The 23,811-nt window shown below is 40.7% G+C and overlaps 1 pseudogene; it reads right to left on the bottom strand.

The window, feature by feature from the left end:
- The window catches only part of LOC110574299, a 56,987-nt pseudogene extending 33,452 nt beyond the window's left edge, over window positions 1-23,535 (bottom strand).
- Between the last annotated feature and the right edge of the window lie 276 nt (window positions 23,536-23,811).

Raw genomic sequence — 23,811 nt, 5'->3', positions numbered from 1 at the left:
CAAATCTTAGAACCAAGGAACCATCTTAGGGGCAGTTAGGGGGAAGAGATTCCTTATGTACAGAGGGAGAAACATCAGAATAACATCAGACCTATCCACAGAGACCTGGCAAGACATATTCAGGGAACTAAACGAGAAGAACATGAAGCCAAGAATACTTTATCTGGCAAGGCTGTCATTTAGAATGGATGGAGAGATACAGAGCTTCCAAGACTGGCAGAAACTGAAAGAATATGTGACCACTAAACCAGCCCTGCAAGAAATATTAAGGGAGGTTCTATAAAAGGAGAAAGACCCCAAGAGTCATATACAACAGAAATTTATGGGGACAATCTATAAAAAGAAGGTCTTCAGAGGCAACATGATGACAATTAATTCATATCTTTCAATAATCACTCTCAATGTGATTCGCCTAAATGCTCCTATAAAATGGCACAGGGTTGCAGATTGGATAAAAAGACAGGACCCATCCATATGCTGTCTACAAGAGACTCATTTTGAACCTAAAGATATATACAGACTGAAAGTGAAGGGATGGAGATCCAACTTCCATGCCTGCGGACCTCAAAAGAAAGCTGGGGTAGTAATTCTTATATCAGACAAATTAGATTTTAAACTAAAGACTGTAGTTAGAGACACAGAAGGACACTATATCATTCTTAAATGGTCTATCCAACAAGAAGATCTAACAACTGTAAATATCTATGCCCCCAACAAGGGAGCAGACATCTACATAAGCCAACTGTTAACCAAAATAAAGAGTCATATGGATAACAATACATTAATTGTAGAAGACTTCAATACTGCACTCTCAATAATAGAGAGATCATCTAAACAGAAAATCAACAAAGAAACAGAGCTTTGAATGACACACTGGACCAGATGGACCTCATAGATATATACAGAACATTCCACCCTAAAACAATAGAATACTCATTTTTCTTGAGGGCACATCGAACTTTCTCCAGAATAGACCACATCCTGGGTCACAAATCAGGTCTGAACTGATACCAAAAGATTGAAATTATTCCCTGCATATTTTCAGACCACAATGCTTTAAAACTGGAACTCAATCACAAGAAAAAATTTGGAAGAAATTCAAACACTTGGAAGCTAAAGACCACTCTGCTCAAGAATGTTTGGATCAACCAGGAAATCAAAGAAGAACTTAAACAATTCATGGAAATCAATGAGAACGAAAACACATTGGTCCAAAACCTGTGGGATACTGCAAAGGTGGTCCTAAGGGGGACCATAGCCATGGTCAAAGCCATCCAAGCCACACTCAAGAAAATAGAAAAATCCAAAATTCACCAACTAACTCTACACCTTAAAGAACTAGAGAAAAAGCAACAAACAATGCCTAAGCCATGCATTAGAAGAGAAATAATTGATTAGAGCAGAGATCAATGAATTAGAAACCAGAAAACAGTATATCAGATCAACAAAATGAGAAACTGGTTCTTTGAAAGAATTAATGAGGTCGATAAACCACTGGGCTGACTTATCCAAAAGAAAAGAGAAGGATCCAAATTAATAAAATTATGAATGAAAGGGGAGAGATCACGACTAACACCAAGGAAATAAAAACAATTATTAGAAATTATTATCAACAACTATATGCCAATAAACTGAGCAACCTGGAAGAAATGGATGCCTTCCTGGGAACCTTAAACTGCCAAGACTGAAACAGGAAGAAATTGACAATCTGAATAGGCCAATAACCAGTAACAAGATTGAAGCAGTGATCAAAAACTTCCCAAAAAACAAGAGTCCAGGGCCTGATGGATTCCCTGGGGAATTCTACCAAACATTCAAAGAAGAATAATACCTTTTCTACTGAAGCTGTTTCAAAAAATAGAAACCAAAGGAAAGCTTCCAGGCTCATTCTATGAGGCAAGCATTACCTTAATCCTACACCAGGCAAAGACCCCATCTAAAAGGAGAATTTCAGACCGATACCCCTGATGAATATGGATTCCAAAATCCTCAACAAAATCCTAGCTAATAGGATCCAACAATACATTAAAAGGATCACCCACCAAGACCAAGTGCGATTTATCCAGGGGATGCAAGCATGGTTCAAAATTCGCAAATCAATCAATGTGATAGAACACATTAATAAGAGGAGAGAGAAGAACCATATGGTCCCCTCAAATAATGCAGAAAACGCATGTGACAAAATACATCCTTTCCTGATTAAAACTCTTCAGAGTATACGGATAGAGGGAACATTCCTCAAGTTCATAAAATCCATCTATGAAAAACCCACAGCGAATATCATCCTCAATGGGGAAAAGCTGAGAGCCTTTCCCTTAAGTTCAGGAACATGTCAAGGATGCCCACTCTAGCCACTATTGTTCAACATAGTATAGAAGTCCTAGCCACAGCAATCAGACAACAAAAAGAAATAAAAGGTATTCAGATTGGCAAAGAAGAAGTTGAACTCTCTCTTTTTGCAGATGACATGATACTTTACGTGGAAAACCCAAAAGACTCCACCCCCAAATGCTTAGAACTCATAAAGCAATTCAGTAATTTGGCAGGATACAAAATCAATGCACAGAAATCAGTTGCTTTCTTATACACTAACAATGCAACTGTAGAAAGAGAAATGAGAGAAATGATTCCATTTACAATAGCACCAAAAACCATAAGATACCTCGGAATAAACCTAACCAAAGAGGTCAACGATCTATACTCTAGGAACTACAGAACACTCATGAAAGAAATTGAAGGTGATGGAAAAACATTCCATGCTCATGGATCAGAAGAATAAGCATTGTTAAAATGTCTATGCTACCCAGAGCAATCTATACCTTCAATGCCATCCCGATCAAAATTCCAAAGACATTATTCAAAGTGCTGGAATAAACAATCCTAAAATTTGTATGGAATCAGAAAAGATCCCGAATTGCCAAGGAAATGCTGAAAAAGAAAAACAAAGCTGGGGGCATCACATTCCTGATTTCAAGCTATATTACAAAGCTGTAATCACCAAAACAGCATGGTACTGGCACAAAAACAGACACATAGACCAATGGAACAGAATAGAGAGCCCAGAAATGGACCCTCAACTCTATGGTCAAATAATCTTCGACAAAGCAGGAAAAAATATGCAATGGAGAAAAGACAGTCTCTTCAACAAATGGTGCTGGGAAAATTGGACAGCCACATGCAGAAGAATGAAACTCGACCATTCTCTAACACCATACACAAAGATAAATCAAAGTGGATGAAAGACCTCAATGTGAGACAGGAATCCATCAAAATCCTAGAGGAGAACATAGGCAGTAACCTCTTTGACATCGCCCACAGCAACTTCTTTCAAGATACATCTCCAAAAGCTAGTGAAACAAAAGTAAAAATGAACTTTTGGGACTTCCTTAAGATAAAAACCTCTGCACACCAATGGAAACAGTCAACAAAACAAAGAGGCAACCCACAGAATGGGAGAAGATATTTGCAAATGACACTACAGATAAAGCGCTGGTATCCAAGATCTATAAAGAACTTCTCAACTCAACACCCAAAAAACAAATAATCAAGTCAAAAAATGGGCAGAAGACATGAAAAGACACTTCTCTGAAGAGGACATACAAATGGCTAACAGACACATGAAAAAATGTTCATCATCATTAGCCATCAGGGAAATTCAAAGCAAAACTACATTGAGATACAACCTTGCACCAGTTAGAATGGCAAAAATGGGGGTGCCTGAGTGGCTCAGTGGGTTAAGCGGCTGCCTTCAGCTCAGGTCATGATCCCAGGGTCCTGGGATCGAGCCCCGCATTGGGCTCCCTGCTCTGTGGAGAGCCTGCTTCTCCCTCTCCCTCTGTCTGCCGCTCTGCCTACTTGTGCTCTCTATCTCTGTTAAATAAATAAATAAAAATCTTTAAAAAAAAAAAAAAGAATGGCAAAAATGGACAGGGGAAGAAACAACAAATGTTGGAGAGGTTGTGGAGAAAGGGGAACCCTCTTACACTGTTGGTGGGAATGCAAGTTGGTACAGCCACTTTGGAAAACAGTGTGGAGGTGTCTCAAAGAATTAAAAATCAAGCTACCCTATGACCCAGCAATTGCACTACTGGGTATTTACCTCAAAGACACAGATGTAGTGAAAAGAAGGGCCATATGCACCCCAATGTTCATAGAAGCAAGGTCCACAATAGCCGAACTGTGGAAAGAGCCAAGATGCCCTTCAACAGATGAATGGATAAAAAGATGTGGTCCATATATACAATGGAATATTACTCAGCCATCAGAAAGAATGAATACCCAACTTTTATATCAACATGGATGGGACTGGAGGAGATTATGCTAAGTGAAATAAGTCAAGCAGAGAAAGTCAATTATCATATGGTTTCACTTATTTGTGGAACATAAGGAATAGCATGGAGGACATTAGGAGAAGGAAGGGAAAAATGAAGAGGGAGAAACTGGACGGAGAGAGACTATGGACTCTGAGTAACAAACAGGGTTTTAGAGGAGAGGGGGATGGGGTATGGGTTAGCCCCGTGATGGGTATTAAGGAGGGCACGTACAGCATGGAGCACTGGGTGTTAAAGAAAACAATGGATCATGGATCACCACATCAAAAACTAATGATGTGTTGTATGTAATTAACATAACATAATAAAAAAAATTTTTTTTAATTAAAAAAAAAGACAGTATGGGGAGAATGGATATGTAACAAGGGTTGCTGAGGAAACACTGAGAAATAGGGAAACATAAAATAAAAATAGGGGCACCAGGGTGGCTCAGTCATTAAGCGTCTGCCTTTGGCTCAGGTCATGATCCCAGGGTCCTGGGATCGAGCCCCGCATCGGGCTCCCTGCTCAGCGGGAAAGCCTGCTTCTCCCTCTCCCACTCCCCCTGCTTGTGTTCCCTCTCTCGCTATGTCTTTCTCTGTCATATAAATAAATAAAATCTTTTAAAAAATAAAAAATAAAATAAAATAAAAATAAATGTCACTCACAGTATATCATTGAGGGCAATGATTGACAAACATCTTCTGTAAAGGGCCAAATAGTCAACATTTTAGGCTTTATGGGTCTCTGTTGCAACTACTCAGCTCTGTCTTTGTAGTGGAAACAGCTACAGACGATTTGTAAGCGTATGGTCAAGATTGTGTTTCAATAAAACTTTATTTACAAAACTGGGATTGCCTGGTGTGGGCAGAGTTTGCAGACCCCCTGTTCCATGGTAAATACTATTGCCATTATGGTTAATTGTAGCTTTTTAGTTTTTCTTTTTTTTCAGGCTGTTACAGAGTAGTATTAGTATTAGTATTAGTATATTAGTATAGTAGTATTAGATGGGAAAATATAAATATATAAACATATTAAGTGTTATATATACAATTACATTTTATATTCTTATATAAATAATCTCATTATTAAATGTAAAACAACAACAAAAAAATACTGACTGCATTAGTGCTGGAAATACTGACTCTACCTTTGGCCCTCCATCTTGATCAAGTCCTCTCTTGGGGCAACATGTTCTGGACCCCCTGGAAATTTTAGAAATGCTGACGGACCAAGGCCCCACCTGAGGAAATTTGCTCTGTCCCTTAATAAATTTGTAAACTTGGTGTATAATTCTTCTAAAAACAGGTTTTTGACAGCCACATAGTATCTTGTCACTTCAAAGCCACATAGATAAGGCTATCCTTTCCCTCCTGTCATCACTGTAGTGTTTCATGGTTGTTGTGTGCTGAAAAGTCAGGGTGGCTCCATCTCCCCACATGGCCAATTCAATCCATTCTACACTGCTCTTTTGAGAATTAAATAAAATAATCTGTGTAAAATATTTAGCACAGATACTGTGAGAAACTTAATCCCTCTTTTCATTCACTTCTTTTCTTAAAAAAGGATTTTATTTATTTATTTGAGTGAGAGTGAAAGCAAGAGAGATCACAGAGGGAGAAAGAGATTCAGACTTACTGCTGAGTGGAGAGCCTGATGTGGGGCTCGATCCTGGGAACCCTGAGATCATGACTTGAGCCGAAGGCAGACCCTTAACCAACTGAGCCACCGAGGTGCCCTTCATTCACTTCTTTCTAGAAAGTGTTCATTGTTTTCTGACTCCATATTTCATTCAGGGGTCTTCTTACCTTCTTTCTGTAGATGTGTTAGGGGACAGGTGAGGGCTTGTTGAGACCCAGGCCCTCAGGTTCCTCCCCCTGGAACTCACCCCAGTCAGGAATCATGATGGGCAGGGTGTGGGACACAAAATCCTGAGTTTGCCCCTGGGAAGGTTCTGACACTGCTGTCACAGGAATTCATTCTCTTCCATAGCATCTCTGCACTTGATAGCACCACCTGATTGCTAGAAGGAGAAACAGAGAATGAAGGTGTTGTCGTGATCTCAGGAACCAGAGGTAAACTGCATGCATCGTGATTATGTGCTCAGATATCCAAGTTACCAAAAGTATCAAGTTCTTCTGAAGTAAAGATCTTATCTCAACATTTGAAAGTGGACTCTAAGGAGGTGGGGGAGGATGTTTTGTAATTTCACACAATACTTGTGGTTATCACTATTTGTTGAAAACTGGCAACCATCCAGCTACTAATAACAGAATTTTATTCTCAATCATGATTTTTAATTTTATTAATTTGTGAGAGAACTTTGCCATCTTTTCTTTACAGATAAAGGGAGTATCCATTATCCTTCTTTTTTTTTTTTAACTGCCTCAGGAAAAATTTTATATTGATTTTCTGTCAAAATGATAATATTTCTGGTATATCAGGTTACATATTCTTTTTTTTTATTCTTATGTTAATCCCCATACATTACATCATTAGTTTTAGATGAAGTGTTCCATGATTCATTGTTTGTGCATAACACCCAGTGCTCCATGCAGAATGTGCCCTCCTCAATACCCACCACCAGGCTAACACATCCTCCCACCCCCCTCCCCTCTAGAACCCTGTTTGTTTTTCAGAGTCCATCGTCTCTCATGGTTCATCATTATCCTTCTTTTTAACCATCTGATATGTATTCAGGATTTTTGATTTTCTTTCCAGAACCCCAGAGAACAAGGTTTCAGAGGCATATCCACCATGTTGCAGGCACCTGTTGTTCTCAGGGGCCTGTTCCCATTGAGAGTGTGTATTCCTTTTGTCCTAGTATTGACCCTGAATGTGGAGTGAGGTGCTGCTTCTATCTCTAGGATACAGGATTTATACCTTGGTGTCTCCTATACCCAAATAACTGCCATATACTTAGGGATATAACAATCAGTAGATTCTTTCAGTATGGCCACAGGATGGTAGTAAAGGCATGGAATTTTTATGTTTGACAGATCATTCTACCTCTGAAAAACTGCAATGTCCATGAATAAAATTGGAAGTGATAATAAGAAATATGTAATCTGTATACCCCTTTCCTGTCTTCATTTTGAACCATTCAGGTACTAGAAATCTCTCTCTACAGTGCATTAACAGACAAATGGATTTTCCTGTGAACCATTCACTCTGTATTTTCAGAGTTCCCAGACAGCCTAATTTGGTAGGATATCGGTTCAAACTGCTTTAATTTGTATCATAATTGCCGATATCATATGGGGCTCACTGTGTGAACAGAATCTAAGACATTTTCCTGCCAAGCTCAGGAAATACTGCAGAGGGAGAGGCTCTGGCTGGGCATCCAGCTCTGCAACCTCTGTGGTTGCCCATATTGAGAAGGATGTGGGTGTGATCAGACCTGAAGATGGTTCTTGTGCAGCTTCTCTTGGCAACTCTAATGCTGTGGGTCCAAATCCAGCAGCCACAGTAGTACATGACCCCATCTTGTTTCCTTAAGAAATTTATTTTCAAGGTTGAAGTGGAAGTTTCTTGTTCTTCCTACTTAAGTGACTCTAAGTAAGCTTTGTTGAGACAAATGTGAGATATTCTCTCCCTGATCTGGTTTCTGTCAGTACCAGTGCATGGCTCTTTTGTTAAGCTAGTGGGCACTTTCTAAGGTATGTGTGCACACTCATCTCTTGCTCTGGATATTGATATTTCAGGTTGCTCCAACTTTACCTGCCTATGGCCAACTGCAAGCAAAGAAGGGAAATTCCCATGAAAAAAATTATATGGAAAAAGGCAACAAGAAGAATTTCTTGAGGTTTTCTGTAAACTGAAGTTCGTGGGGGACAACTCACAGGCCTGAGAGACAAGAAAATGATAGCTTTCAGCAGTGGCATATTGTTGGCCTGGCTGGGTCCCCAGCAACAAGGTAAGAAAGGTCCCTGTTAACGGGACTTGTCAGGCCCGAGGCAGGAGGGTGGGGCTGGTTCAGGTTTCTCAGAAGTGGTGGCTTAGATAGTTCCCTGGGGTTGTTCATTATCTGCCACAAATATGAGTAGTTCCGGGCCTTCCTGTTCCCTGTGAGTGCTGGGCAGATGGGGTAAGAGGGCTTCCAATCTGGAAAGAAATTCCTGGTAAATGTGTCCGTCTGGGGTGTGGCAGGATGATTCTCACACCCACTCTGCCATTCCCCTTGGAATCCCGTACTGCAGAAACGTTGCTCAGAAACATGAAGACGGGTCTTTTATATTGAAAAGGCAACTGAGAATTTACTGGCATTTTACTTATTCTCTGAAGACACCTAATCCCTCAGGTCCTGCACCTGTGCTGCAGCACATTGTAACAATTTGTGTCAGTTAGTGTTCAGGATCGGTTGTCTCTGCTGTGGGAGACAGTGTGTTTTTCCTTTTATTGCCCTGCAGTGAAGTGGTTTAGTGTAACGGTCAAGAGGAGTCAGCTGATGTGGGTCCCTCCCCTTCTCTGCCACCTCACCCAGTTAGTACTTCAGTTACCTCAGGAGTCAGACATGCTGGCTGATTATACTGGAACAGAATATTTAGGTGATGTGGGTTACAGGAGCTAACATATGCCCAGAAGGGAGAACACACTCATACACAAACACATACACACACATACAAACACTCAGGTAGGCTTTTCTGCTCTTGGCAGGTTCCCTCTCTTCTTTCACAGGGAAAATCAACAGTGGCCCTGTTAGAGGCATCTAACAGCCTCAATGAATTCTGAGCTCTATTCCGATAAGATCATGCTGGCACAACCTCCCCACACCTCCAAGCAAAAGGGCCTTGCTCCGATTCTAATTCACTGGACCCCCTAGAGTTCACTTAAGGAATTGCAGTCTTTAAACCTTTCAGAGCCCATTATTCCAGTTCAGAAGGCATGAACTTACTACCTTTGGCTCAACATTAAGCCTAAATTCATTAAGCTCTAATTTTTTTTTCAATTCATTAAGCTCTAATTTTTGTAGTTTTAAAATGGACCAATAATAGTTATGTTACAGAGGGATTTCTTTTAGATGTTATAAAAATGGCACGCAGTGATTCCCTGTCTCAGCCTGAACCTTACTCACATACTGAGTCTCTGGATGCTGAGACTTAGCATTCTAAATGACTTTAAATTTAAATGAGACTCAGCAATTTAATTTTAAAATATTACATGTTTAATAAATATTAACTTTCAGAAGAGCAAATATTTAAGGCACCTGGGTGGCTCAGTTGGTGAACGTCTGACTCTTGATTTTGGCTCAGGTCATGGTCTCAGGGTCCTGAGGTTGAGCCCCACATTGGGCTTGTGATGAGCTTGGAGCATGCTTAAGATTCTCTCTCTCCCTTTGCCCCTCCTCGAGTCCTTCTAAAAAAATGAGCTGGGGGTGGCTGGCAGTTTTAGAAGCACAGACAGCAGAGACATGCTTGGACCTGGAAGTGAGGGCTGGGAGTGCTGCTGTGGGGTGCACAACCAAGGATGCTGCAGTTTTTAGCAGCACAGACAGAAATGGAGACAATGTGGCCTAGAGAGCTCACTGAAGAACAGATTCCGATCTCTCTGTCCTGAGGCAGAGGTTTAGATACAGTCACTTCTGCTCTGACTCTCAGAAGAGATGGGGAAAGCTGCCAGGGAAAGCTGCCAGAGAACAAAAGCCCCCCAAAATGGGTTTTAACTGAGCCCATCCCCCCCACAGGGAGCAGGACAACTCTGCACATACAGGATTGCCTGAGTAACAGCACAGCAGGTCCCTCTCCTAGAAGACAGGCTGGAAGAAAAAGAGGCCAACAACCCTAAGGTCCCTAGAAAACAGGTAAGCATCTTGCACCTGTTGGGTTGTGGTCAATAATTTGGACTCTGTACATTCCCTCAACCACCCCTCAACAGAATGACTAAGAGGAGGAACCCCTAAAATAGGAAAGACTCAGAGACTGTGACCTCTGCCACAGAACAAATGGATGTAGATATAAACAAGATGTCAGAAATAGACTTCAGAATAATAGTTATGAAGACAATAGCTAGGATGGAGAAAACGATTAATGGCAACACAGATTCTCTAAGGGGAGAAATGAGAGCTGATCTGGCAGAACTTAAAAATGCTATCAATGAGATCCAATCTAATCTAGATACTCTAACAGCTAGGGTAAATGAGGCAGAAGAACAAATTAATGATCTAGAAGACAAACTGATAGAAAAGAAGGAACTGGAGGAGGCCAGGAACAAACAGCTTAAAATCCATGAAAAGCAAAATTAGAGAAATAAGTGACACCATGAAACATTCCAATGTCAGAATTATTGGGATCCCTGAGGGGGTGGAGAGAGAGAGAGGACTAGAAGATATATTTGAGCAAATCTAGCTGAGAACTTCCCTAATCTGGGGAATGAAACAAGCATTTGTGTCCTAGAGGCAGAGAGGACCCCTCCCAAGATCAAGGAGAACAGACCAATGCCCCGGCATGTAATAGTAAAACTTGTAAATCTTAGAACCAAGGAAACCATCTTAAGGGCAGTTAGGGGAAAAAGATTCCTTACATACAGAGGGAGGAACATCAGAATAACGTCAGACCTATCCACAGAGACCTGGCAAGCCAGAAAGGGCTGGCAAGTTATAGTCAGGGTACTAAACAGCAGCCAAGAATACTTTATCAGGCAAGGCTGTCATTTAGAATGGATGGTGAGATGCAGAGCTTCCAGGATTTGCAGAAACTGAAAGAATATGTGACCACTAAGCTGGCCCTGCAAGAAATATTAAGGGAGGTTCTATAAAAGGAGAAAGACCCCAAGAGTCATATACAATAGAAATTTATAGAGACAATCTATAGAAACAAGGACTTCACAGGCAACATGATGACAATAAAATCTTTCAATAATCACTCTCAATGTGATTCGCCTAAATGCTCCTATAAAATGGCACAGGGTTGCAGATTGGATAAAAAGACAGGACACATCCATATGCTGTCTACAAGAGACTCATTTTGAACATAAAGATACATCCAGATTGAAAGTGAAGGGAAGGAGAACCATCTTTCATGCCAATGGGCCTCAAAAGAAAGCTGGGGTAGCAATTCTCATATCAGACAAATTAAATTTTAACCTAAAGACTGTAGTTAGAGACACAGAAGGACACTATATCATTCTTAAATGGTCTATCCAACAAGAAGATCTAACAACTGTAAATATCTATGCCCCCAACATGAGAGCAGCCATCTACATAAGCCAACTGTTAGCCAAAATAAAGAGTCATATTGATAATAATATGTTAATAGTAGGAGACCTCAATACTCCACTCTCAGCAATAGACAGATCATCTAAGCAGAAAATCAACAAAGAAAGAAGAGCTTTGAATGACACACTGGACCAGATGGACCTCATAGACATATAAAGAACATTCCACCCAAAACAAGAGAATACTTATTCTTCTCGAACGCACATGGAACTTTCTCCAGAATAGACAACATACTGGGTCACAAATCAGGTCTCAACTGATACCAAAAGATTGAGATTATTCCCTGCATATTCTCAGACCATTACGCTTTATGGAATTCAATCACAAGAAAAAATTTGGAAGAAATTCAAACATTTGGAAGCTAAAGACCACTCTGCTCAAGAAGTGTTTGGGCCAACCAGGAAATCAAAGAACTTAAGCAATTCATGGAAACCAATGAGAACAAAAACACATCAGTCCAAAACCTCTGGGATACTGCAAAGGCAGTCCTAAGGAGGAAATACATAGCCATCCAAGCCTCACTCAAAAAAATAGAAAAATCCCAAGTTCACGAACTAACTTTACACCTTAAAGAACTGGAGAAAAAAACAACAAATGATGTCTAAGCCACACATTAAAAGAGAAATAATTAAAATTAGAGCAGAGATCAATGAATTAGAAACCAGAAAGACAGTAGAGCAGATCAACAAAAGTAGAAGCTTGTCCTTCGAAAGAATTAATAAGATCGGTAAACCACTGGCCAGACTTCCCCAAAAGAAAAGAGAAAGGATCCAAATTAAGAAAATTATGAATGAAAGGTGAGAGATCACGACTAAAACCAAGGAAATAGGAACAATTATTAGAAATTATTATCAACTACTATATGCCAATAAATTGAGCAACCTGGAAGAAATGGATGCCTTCCTAGAAACCTATAATCTATCAAGACTGAAACAGGAAGAAATTGACAATCTGAGTAGACCAATAACCAGTCAAAAGATTGAAACAGTGACCAGAAATCTCCCAAAAAACAAGTCCAGGACCTGATGGAGTCCCTGGGGAATTCTACCAAACATTCAAAGAAGAAATAATACATATTCTGAAGCTGTTTTAAAAAATAGAAACAGAAGGAAAGATTCCAGACTCATTCTATGAGGCCAACATTACCTTGATTCCCAAATCAGGCAAAGACCACATCAAAAAGGAGAATTTCAGACCAATATCCCTGATGAATATGGATTCCAAAATTCTCAACAAAATCCTAGCTAGTAGGATCCAACAGTACATTAAAAGGATCATCCACCACGACCAAGTGGGATTTATCCCGGGTATGCAAGGATGGTCCAACATTCACAAATCAATTGATGTGATAGAACACTTAATAAGAGGAGAGAGAAGAACCATATGGTCCCCTCAAATGATGCAGAAAAAGCATTTGACAAAATACAGCATCCTTTCCTGATTAAAACTTTCTGGAGCACAGGGATAGAGGAACATTCCTCAAGTTCATAAAACCCATCTATGAAAAACCCACAGTGAATATCATTCTCAATGGGGAAAAGCTGAGAGCCTTTCCTTAAGATCAGGAACACGTCAAGGATGCCCACTCTTGCCACTATTGTTCGACATAGTACTAGAAGTCCTAGCCACAGCAATCAGACAACAAAAAGAAATAAAATGTATTCAGATTGGCAAAGAAGAAGTCAAACTCTCTCTCTTCACAGATGACATGATACTTCATGTGGAAAACCCAAAAGACTCCACCCCTAAATTACTAGAACTGATACAGCAATTCTGTAATGTGGCAGGATACAAAATCAATGCACAGAAATCAGTTGCTTTCTTATACACTAACAATGTAACTATAGAAAGAGAAATTAGAGAATCGATTCCATTTACAATAGTACAAAAAAACCATAAGATACCTCGGAATAAACCTAACCAAAGAGGTAAAGCATCTGACTACAGAACACTCATGAAAGAAATTGAAGAAGACACAAAAAGATGGAAAAACATTCCATGCTCATGGATCAGAGGAATAAACATTGTTTAAATGTCTATGCCGCCCAGAGCAATCTATACTTTCCATGCCATCCTGATCAAAATACCAATGGCATTTTTCAAAGTGCTGGAGCAAACAATCCTAAAATTTGTATAGAATCAGAAAAGACCCCAAATTGCCAAGGAAATGTTGAAAAAGAAAAACAAAGCTGGGGGCATCATGTTGCCTGATTTCAAGCTATATTACAAAGCTGTAATCACCAAAACAGCATGGTACTGGCACAAAAACAGACACATAGACCAATGGAACAGAATAGAGAGCCCAGAAATGGACCCTCAACTCTATGGTCAAATAATCTTCGACAAAGCAGGAAAAAATAATGCAATGAAGAAAAGACAGTCTCTTCAATAGATGGTGCTGGGAAAATTGGACAGCCACATGCAGAATGAAACTTGACCATTCTCTAACACCATACACAAATAAACTCAAAATGGATGAAAGACCTCAATGTGAGAAAGGAATCCATCAAGATCCTAAAGGAGAACATAGGCAGTAACCTCTTCGACATCGGCCATAGCAACTTCTTTCAAGACACGTCTCCAAAGGCAAGGGAAACAAAAGAGAAAATGAACTTTTGGGACTTCATCAAGATAAAAAGCTTCTGCACAGCAAAGGAAACAGTCAACAAAACAAAGAGGCAACCCACAGAATGGGAGAAGATATTTGCAAATGACACTACAGATAAAGGGCTGGTATCCAAGATCTATAAAGAATCTCTCAAACTCAACACCCAAAAAACAAATTAAGTCAAAAAATGGGCAGAAGACATGAACAGACACTTCTCCAAAGAAGACATACAAATGGCTAACAGACACATGAAAAACTGTTCATCATCATTAGCCATCAGGGAAATTCAAATTAAAGCCACAAATAGATACCACCTTACACCAGTTAGAATGGCAAAAGTTGACAAGGCAAGAAACAACAAATGTTGGAGAGGTTGTGGAGAAAGGGGAACCCTCTTACACTGTTGGTGGGAATGCAAGTTGGTACAGCCACTTTGGAAAACAGTGTGGAGGTGCCTCAAAAATTAAAAATCAAGCTACCCTATGACCCAGCATTTGCACTCCTGGGTATTTACCCCAAAGACACAGATGTAGTGAAAAGAAGGGCCATATGCACCCCAATGTTCATAGCAGCAATGTCCGCAATAGCTAAACTGTGGAAAGAGCTGAGATGCCCTTAAACAGATGAATGGATAAACAAGATGTGGTCCGTATATACAATGGAATATTACTCAGCCATCAGAAAGAATGAATACCCAACTTTTACATCAACAGGGATGAGACTGGAGGAGATTATGCTAAGTGAAATAAGTCAAGCAGAGAAAGTCAATTATCATATGGTTTCACTTATTTGTGGAACATAAGGAATAGCACAGAGGACATTAGGAGAAGGTAGGAAAAAATGAAAGGGGGGAATTCGGAGGGGGAGATGAACCATGAGAGACTATGGACTCCGAGAAACAAACTATAAGTTTTAGAGGGGAGGGGATGGGGGGGTGTGTTAGCCCGGTGATGGGTATTAAGGAGGGCACGTATTGCATGGAGCACTGGGTGTTATATGCAAACAATGAATCATGGAACACTACATCAAAAACTAATGATGTACTGTATGGTGACTAACATAATAATTTAAAAAAAAAGAAAATTAAAAAAAGAAAGGCTGAGAAACAGTATCTGACATTTTTCCTTCCTATACTGGGAATAAATTCATTCTTTCACTAAGATTCATAAGGTGGGGAATTTCCTGGACATAGACGAGTGTTTCAAATGCTAGGAGCCAAGAAGGTAGATAAATGGTCACTTCAGACACATTCATGAAAAAATGTGTTTTCTCTTCATGAATTATTTCAAACAGGGAAGAAAACAAAGGCAGAATTTATCTTTTATTCATTATTTTGAATACTTTCAAAAATAGAGATTTTATTTTCTTTATTTTTCATAACATTAATAGCTCACAATATTGAAGGCATTTCTACATGGTAGGTGCTGTGCTACAAACACATTGTTTCTATTATCTCATTTAATCTTCACAAAGTCTACTAAGTTGGTGCTTTTATTGTTTCCATCTTTCAGATGAGAAAAGGGAGGCTTTTGACACACCAGGAATTTTACCAAAGGTCTGACATGAGCAAGTAGCAGAACAGTAATTTGCACCAGAGGATCTATATCTAGAACCCACAATCTTAAATAAGATACTTTATTTCTTCCATATGTACTTTTTATAACATATTTATACCACTATGCAATAAGAATATGTACACATGTATAAGTACATATGTATGTATGTATGTATTTACAGAGGTGTCTGTGTATATATTTCTATCAAGGTTCTAGAATGCATGTTTAAGATTCATTACAGGAAATACTCTAAATATTATTCCTCAATAATGCTTCCTGAAATTCACTGATTCACACATTAATTCAGCAAGGGTGTATGGAGGCTGCATGAGAGACAAGGCATGTGCAGACCCTGGCAAGGTCACAGACACCAGAGACATAGGTCCTCCTTGGGAGCACTTGTATCCCAGCAGCACTTGCGTTCATCTTCCTTCATTTGGCACTGCACCTGGCCCTCACAGTCAGGTCTATGACCACAGTCACCCGCCCTCCCTCCATTTCAAGTCCCTTGTTATGCAGCCTGTACCATCCATACTGCCTAGAACTCTCTCAGGACAAAGACCTGATGGTTCCTGACTCAGGCTGTTCTCAACAACCCCAGCCAGAAGCTCTCATCAGGAGACCATCAGGTCAATGGGAAGTTGGAGCAGGAGGGCTGACAGCCTGCAGGCACAGCTGGTGACTGGACTGTCTGCTTCTTTTCCCCTTGATTTTAGGACTGAGGTACCTGTCAGGGAGCACAGAGTGGGGGCTGAGGCTGAGGCTGGGACTAGCGCTGAGGTTGCCCATGTGGAAAGGATGAGAGTCCAGAACTGAAGAGCGGTTCTTGCGGCAGACTGTCTGGCTCCTCTAAGATTTTGTACATTTGCACGTGGTTTCATCTACTGTGTTCTGTGGACTGTATAAAAAGAATTGCAGTAGAGGAGACAGGATGTCTCAGTGCTGCCTATTTATTGTTCTCATATTGCCTCTGAGCAAGTGTTATAAGAGACCAAATATGTATCAGATACCCAACATCTGATTCATTTTTTTTTTTTTTTTGGTACCAATAAATGACTAAGGTGGCAGGTGCAATGTTGAGTATGGTACATAAATGTAATTATCCTTTTTTCTACTGTGGATATAGATATTTTGGTTGTGTCATTTTGGCTACTAACTGTAAAGAGAGAGAGAGTGGACAGAGATATAGACACAGATATGTAGACCGAGAGATACGGAGAGAGAGACAGAAATGAAGACAAAGACTGACAGAGACATAGACACAGGTATATCTAGTGCAGATAGAAATATTGCAAATGTGCCTCAAGGGAGACTTTTCTAAATTAATTGTCCCAATTATTTCATGGTAAGGGGTAGAGACAGATGTGAAATTTAAAAGAAGTACTGATGATAATACTGAGCCCTCCTCCAGGCTGGATCCTAAGCATCTTGGATTTCTCATCTCATAATCTCACAGCAGTTACTGGGGTGGGAGCATCTCTGCTCCACAGAAGTCAACTCTAGATGCTCCAGCTGACCTCCTCCTCTCACTCCACAGTCTGGGGCCCCTGGGGTCTATGCAAATGCTGGCTTTTGTTGTTGCTATTTTACTGCATTTCTCATGACCATCAGTTTCTCTCAAGGATTTGAATTGTAAAATTTGGTTCCTAGGTTCAAACAATAGTATTTTCATTGGTTCTTGAACAACACTTTTTGTAGATTAGTTTATCTTTTTTAGAGTCAGAAAGCTTCATAGATTAAGTTTTTTAAAACCCTGGATCTTGTCTACATAACTATGTAGTTACTACCTTCTGAACCGAGTCTCTGTAGCACAGAAGTCTGCGTTTTAACTAAATAAAAAAGGACACAGCCTTTGCAGAATAATTAGAAAAAGTCACTCTTTCTCCAAGCTGACACAGCTCTGCTCAGGGTATAGCGAAGGGTGGGTATGGGATGGATTTTGTTCCCCACTGTGCCCCCTCACATAGGCACACATGAGCAGGGCACACTGGTAACAACAATCAGAGGCTGCAACTCCAGGTTTGTTGCAGGGAAAGGAAGTGTCATTATTGTTGATAATGTATGTATGTCATCTCTTCTTCATTCTGATATTGGAGGGATGTGTTAACCTTACCGACTGAAAATAGTTTCCTCTGGGTTAGAACAGACTCTTTCAAGTTGGGACAATCTCCTTTGGCACATTCCTCATCCTTTGTTTGTCTGTCTCCTGCTCATTCTCATGAGGACATCACTACACATGGGAGGAGCGGAGTTAGTTCTTACAGTCTTCCGCCCACCTTCTTCCAGCCCTTTGTCCTGCTGGTCTTTAGGATTCAGCCTCTTTGTCAGAACTATCTTGTGCCATAACCAACCCTGAACCACTGACTCACACCACGCCATGGGATGTAAAGTTTCCCCCTTGCACCTTCTGTTCTTGTCTAAGCATCAATTCTATCTTCCATGAAATAGGTGTATCTGCAGGATTTTTAGAATGATCACATGATTTCCTCAACAGACTCAACATGTAACATATTATCTGGCAGCTAAATGGATATGAATTCCAATTTATTCATTGCCAGCACCTTCAGATTGAGCTTTTCAGTTATCGAAAATCTCTGAGAACCTTACTTCTCTCTGAGATAATCAGACCATTTCAACAGAGTCTCCAAATAGGAAAGCAAATCAATAGGAAATTATGTCAAACCAGACATTTAGAGCAGGGTTAGTGACATCTGTGGGGGTACAATGGTAGCCATCAGACTCCCTTTCCTCTGATGCTGAGGCATTACATAACAAGAAGTATATAAAGTGCTTAATACACTGCCTACCTAGTGCAGAAGGAGGTTTCAGTAAAAAAATAGCTATTATTAAAATCTTATCAGAAGATTATGTTTATTAAATTTCAAAAGAACTTAATTCTTTTTCTTTGAGCAAAGGAAAGCAATCAAAGTAATATGTTGACATGTGGATTACAAATACTAATTCTACCACTTTCAGAATATAACTACAGATTTTTGGTAATTATTTGGTAACTTCAATTTAGAAGTTAAAAAAATAAAGGCAACAGAACTCACAATAGATAGGAATGATCAGTTTGTGAGTGAAACATTTAAATGTTGACTCATAAATGGCAGGAAAGTAGATGAAGGAAGGACAGAAATGATAGAACAATTATAACAAATGTGAGAGGCTGGATTTTAGTTGACATTATGAAAATGGCAGGCATTTCTCTACTTTCTTTTCATAAGAGTTAAGATTGGTTCACTACTGCCCACTTGTTTATTGTATTAAAGAACATCAAGAACACAGAATTGAATTCATCATAATATGGGTTCATAAAGCCCTGTAATCATTCTTCTACACAGAGATAGAGATCTCTTTATTTATTTTATTCTACTTAGGTGATGATGACTTACCTCTAATAAATCGGCAAATACCTCAGAATCCCTGATTTAACTGAAGAACAAAAGCATTAGAAATAATCTACATGCTCCTCTCTACTAAATTCATCAACTAGAAAAGCACAACATTTAATGATAATCTCTCAACACTTGTCCGGTTTCCTGTTTTCTTACTGAGGGAACAGGGCACATCCTGGTCTGTTAGAGATGGGACTTTGGTGGCTTTGTGTAATGAGAAATGAAAGGAACCAGATAAAATCTCCCAACTCTTCAACTTGTTTTACTTATGTGGGGGCAAATACAACCTATTTATTTGACTGTCTAGTTGATTTTTATTCTTTTGTTCCTCCAGATGGACAGTCTACTTCTCTTTACCTTGCCTTGGGCATTACGAGGTAGACCCTCATGGACTGCACAGATGGTTTTCCTTATTCTCTGGTTGCTGTTTGGGAGCAGCTAATGGAAGCAGCAGCAAGAGACTGAGAAGTGGGAGAGAGTGAGCTTTGGGCTCCCTCCCTGAAGGAGGCCTGTATCCTCACAGGGACCAACATATAGTGACAACTCCTGCCATACCCAGAGCTTCATGTTCAGGAATAAGAGGTGCATGTGGGAGAAGTAATTCTCTTTTATACCACTCAACCCACTGGAGGAATGTGTTTCTTTTTTCTCAGGGCCCTGGATCCACAGGCTTGGAAATCTAGTTCCCAAGAAGAAATACTTTTGTCAGGTGACATGGTGATGGTTCTTTGAACTTCAAATTCCATTGGCCAACTTTCCATTGGAAATCAGAGCAAAGATTCCCATTACTGTAATTCACAGGGGTTAGGTTCCTGGGGCACAGAGCAATGGGGAGAAAAGTGGAGCATTGATCCTGAGGAGGAAATAGGAGCTTTCACAGTATCCATCCTTTGCACACCTCAGCATCCATTCTTGTCCTTTGCCTAGAGGAGAAATCTGTCCCCCCACAGCAGGGGACACACAGGGTCCTACTTGAAAGCCTATCTTCCTCTCAGTCTCCAGATGAACATGTGAGGTTGATTTTCTAGCAAACTTCCATGAATGGTAGCAGATCATGTTTTCAGGCAATAAAAGTGCCAAACAACTATGTTGAAAAAAACTATGGTTGTGTGCAATTCTGCTTGGGATGATCTCATTCGCTCATCTGCATGTGGACAAAAGAGATGTAAGGAAACCAAGGAAATTAAGTACAGTGTTACTAGAAGACTCAGTATCACTGCCACTGTCTATAGTACCTGGTATCTGTCCTTCACTGGGGAAAAGACCCACTCAGCTGAAGAAGTTACTCTGAGCTCTCCAAGCATGAACCTGGTCTCTAACTTGGCAGATGGAGTCAGTAGGAATCAGCAGAGAAAACAAGATTTTGTTTTGTAAAAGAAGCAAAGGTTGTTGGAGAAGAGGGGAGAAATAGTGGTCAAGACAGAGGCTATTACACACATTTCTAACCATCAGACTTCATGTGTCTAAGTGTTCAATAATATGCAAGAATTTTAATATTAAGTAACATGTGAATTCTTTTTAACAATAAATTTTAAAATAAAAATCAAAAGCCATACAGGTTTTCCATGAGTCAATTAGGGTATGGAAGTAACATAGTAAAAACTCTCCTGATCCCAATGTTTAGAAGTGACCTCTCCAAGTTGTGCCCTTTCCTCTACCCAAGATGGTGTCCCTGAACCCATTCTGGGGGTGGAACATAAAGAACACCCAACACAAAACAATCAGCATAGATTTCCAGGTGTTCCCAGAAATTTTTAGAATTGTGATTTTTAGAAGATGACTCTCATGTAACAGACATGACATTTTGCCCACTACTAGTGTGTGTGATCAATTGAGAATGGATAATATAACTATGAAAACTGATTTTTTGAGATGTTCTTAGGCTTTTTTCAGCATCAATTTCATAATATAATGTTGTTTCTATTACTCAAAATCATTGTGTCTCACCCACCTCAGGAATGAAATAAATGAGTTGAGCCCAAATCATCAGGATATTTCAAGCATCCATCTATGCAAAATCCCCCACCTGTGAGGTAATGTGAGCCCCTCTCTAATAGTAAAAATATCAATCTCACTTCAACAGACATTAATGGAGTCACCACTGTACTTGGTCCTGTACATTTTAACAAGATGCTTTCAGTGTTGTTAGAATCAGCCATTTAAACAACCATTTAATTAGCAAACATTTACTTAGGATGGGAGGGCTTATTGGTCTCTGGCTGGTTTGGCTTTACTGTGTGTGGTCAAAGTGTCCTTGGTGAAGCTCACCTTATCCTCAAGGAGAAGGGCAGGAGGAGGAAATGACTCCAAAAATGACTTGTTGTTCTCTCCACATAGGGGTTGTTTTCTCCATGCACAAGACCATTGTCCTCTCAGGTTGTAACTCAAAGGCACTATAGACCCATGTTGCAAACTGAGATTTAAATTGACTTGGGGGCGCCTGGGTGGCTCAGTTGGTTAAGCGACTGCCTTCAGCTCAGGTCATGATCCTGGAGTCCCGGGATCGAGTCCCGCATCAGGCTCCCTGCTCAGCAGGGAGTCTGCTTCTCCCTCTGACCCTCCTCCCTCTCATGCTCTCTGTCTCTCATTGTCTCTCTCGCAAATAAATAAAATCTTAAAAAAAAAAAATTTTTTTAATTGACTTGGGAGGACTTCTCATGACAGCATCTTCATATTTAGCTAATTTCTCTGTAATGAAATTGTAATAAGTGTTTTGGACTTTCCTCTCAATAATCATGTTTACCAATGCTATTAAGTGTACATAAAATTTGAATCTTTGATTGAAAATACAATTAATTCAGCTTAGATCTCCTCAGAGACCTTTTGCTTCTTCCCCACATATGGCAGCAGGTGTTTTCCTGTTTGGGACTGGAGGATCAGTAATACAGATTTTCTTTTTTTTTCTCAAGAAGTTGACAAACTTTATAAGAAATTAGTAAACATATTGGTATCTTATTTGTACAATTTTGCTTTAACAGAAATCGGTCACATAATCGTGGCAGGTAAAACACCCATTTTACAGAGGCGATAACAGAGGTCCAGGGAATCTGGCCCCCAAATCCCATATGGAGTAGCATTCAAGGAGAAGTGGAAGGCTGTAGGCCCCGGGCTCAACCAAGGTTGATACATCAACCTGCCTGAGGATCATGTCCCCGCACAGGAGTTGAGCACCAAGCTTGCCAGTGCATGAGGATGCTGAGAAGCTAGCCCTGCTGTTTTCTGTGCTTTTGATCCCTGATTCTCCACTGTAAAGTAACTAGCAGTGGGCAGGGCAGCAACTCAGAAAATGGAATCAGAAGGTGACTTCCAATCTCAGTTTTCAATCATTTTATGGTAAATCTCTCTCTCGAATGATTTTCACAATACTTTATTCTCACATTCTTCACTGGTGATGGCCAGAATCTTCAGTCACCGGTCTGTCACAGCTCTGTTCAGTAGAAATAAATGTATGTCACAATTTGAGACACATTTTCTAACTGTGGCATTTTTTAAAAAGTTAAAGAAACAAAATTCTAGGACTGTTTTTATTTACTGCGAGATATCCAAAATAGTGTTTCAACAGTAATCAATATAGAAATTACTAGGATATTTCATCTGTTTTTATAGTCTCCAGAATGTGATTTGTATGCTACACAAACAGCCCATCTCAGTTTGCACTAGCTACATTTCAAGTGCTCAGGAGCTACATGTGTCTAGTGCCTAGTGGCTACTGCATTGGGCAGCACAGATTCTGCTCCAAGTGCTTCAGAAACGCTGTGCCGGACGATCTTTAGAAAAGTCCCTCCAGACTGGACAGCTCGCTGGGTCTGCGCCAGACTGCGCGTCAGGGGCTCCTTAGCCTGCAGGGTTCTGTGCAGTGGACCCGCGGAGAGTTAGAGTCTGGGGTGCTGAGGCTGACCCAGGGCAACCCCAGGGACCCAGAGCCGGTGGAAGATGCCGGGCATGGAGCGCCCTGGGAGACAGAGACCTTTTTGCTCAGGGACCTGGTCAGAGCACAGGGCTGTGCTCTTCCCAGGCAGCACAGTAGTACACGCCCTCGTCACGCTTCTCCAGCTTCATCACCGACAGAATACAGCTGTTGCTCTCCCTGCCCTTCTTGGCATTGACTTTGTCTGCTTTCATGGGAAAATCCCTCTGCACATAGGACCTGGACATGTCTAGGTAGAGGAGCCTCTTGGGGGCCGTACCCTCCTGGTGGCGGTACCAGTGGACATAGCTGACCGAGGTATCTACTTTGCATTGCAGGGTGGCTGAGCTCTCCAGGGGCAAGCGCACCACCACCAAAGCAGGCTGATCCAGCTTGAGCCCTGCTCCACCACCTGCCAGGGGGAGGAGGAGACAGTGGTGAGACAGGGATGGCCAGGAGCCTCAGGGTACCCTGCACAGGGGGAGCGTGTCTGGACTTACCGGGAAACAGGAGAGTGCACAGGATGGCAAGGAGACCCAGCATGGTTCTGCTTCCTACCTGGAAAGAAACCCAGGGTGACCTCCTAGATGCACTTGCTGGGAGGAGACTGCCTGGGTGGTGGCAGAGGGCAGGTTAGGATCTGAGCTTCTGCTTCCCTGAGGCACCTGCAGGTAATGATGAGAGAGAGGCAGGAGAAAGGGAGGGAGGGGCCAGAGGGCAGGGACAGGTCTGACCACAAGGGGTGGAGGGAACATCCATGGTTAGGGGGCTGAGAAACAATGAGGAATGTTGGTGCAAGGAGAATACCAGTGATAACAG

The sequence above is a fragment of the Neomonachus schauinslandi genome, chromosome 12 (genome assembly GCF_002201575.2).
Source record: "Neomonachus schauinslandi chromosome 12, ASM220157v2, whole genome shotgun sequence".
Taxonomy (NCBI): domain Eukaryota; kingdom Metazoa; phylum Chordata; class Mammalia; order Carnivora; family Phocidae; genus Neomonachus; species Neomonachus schauinslandi.
The sequence above is the reverse complement of the archived record's forward strand: the minus strand, read 5'-3'. Positions and strand labels throughout refer to the sequence as shown.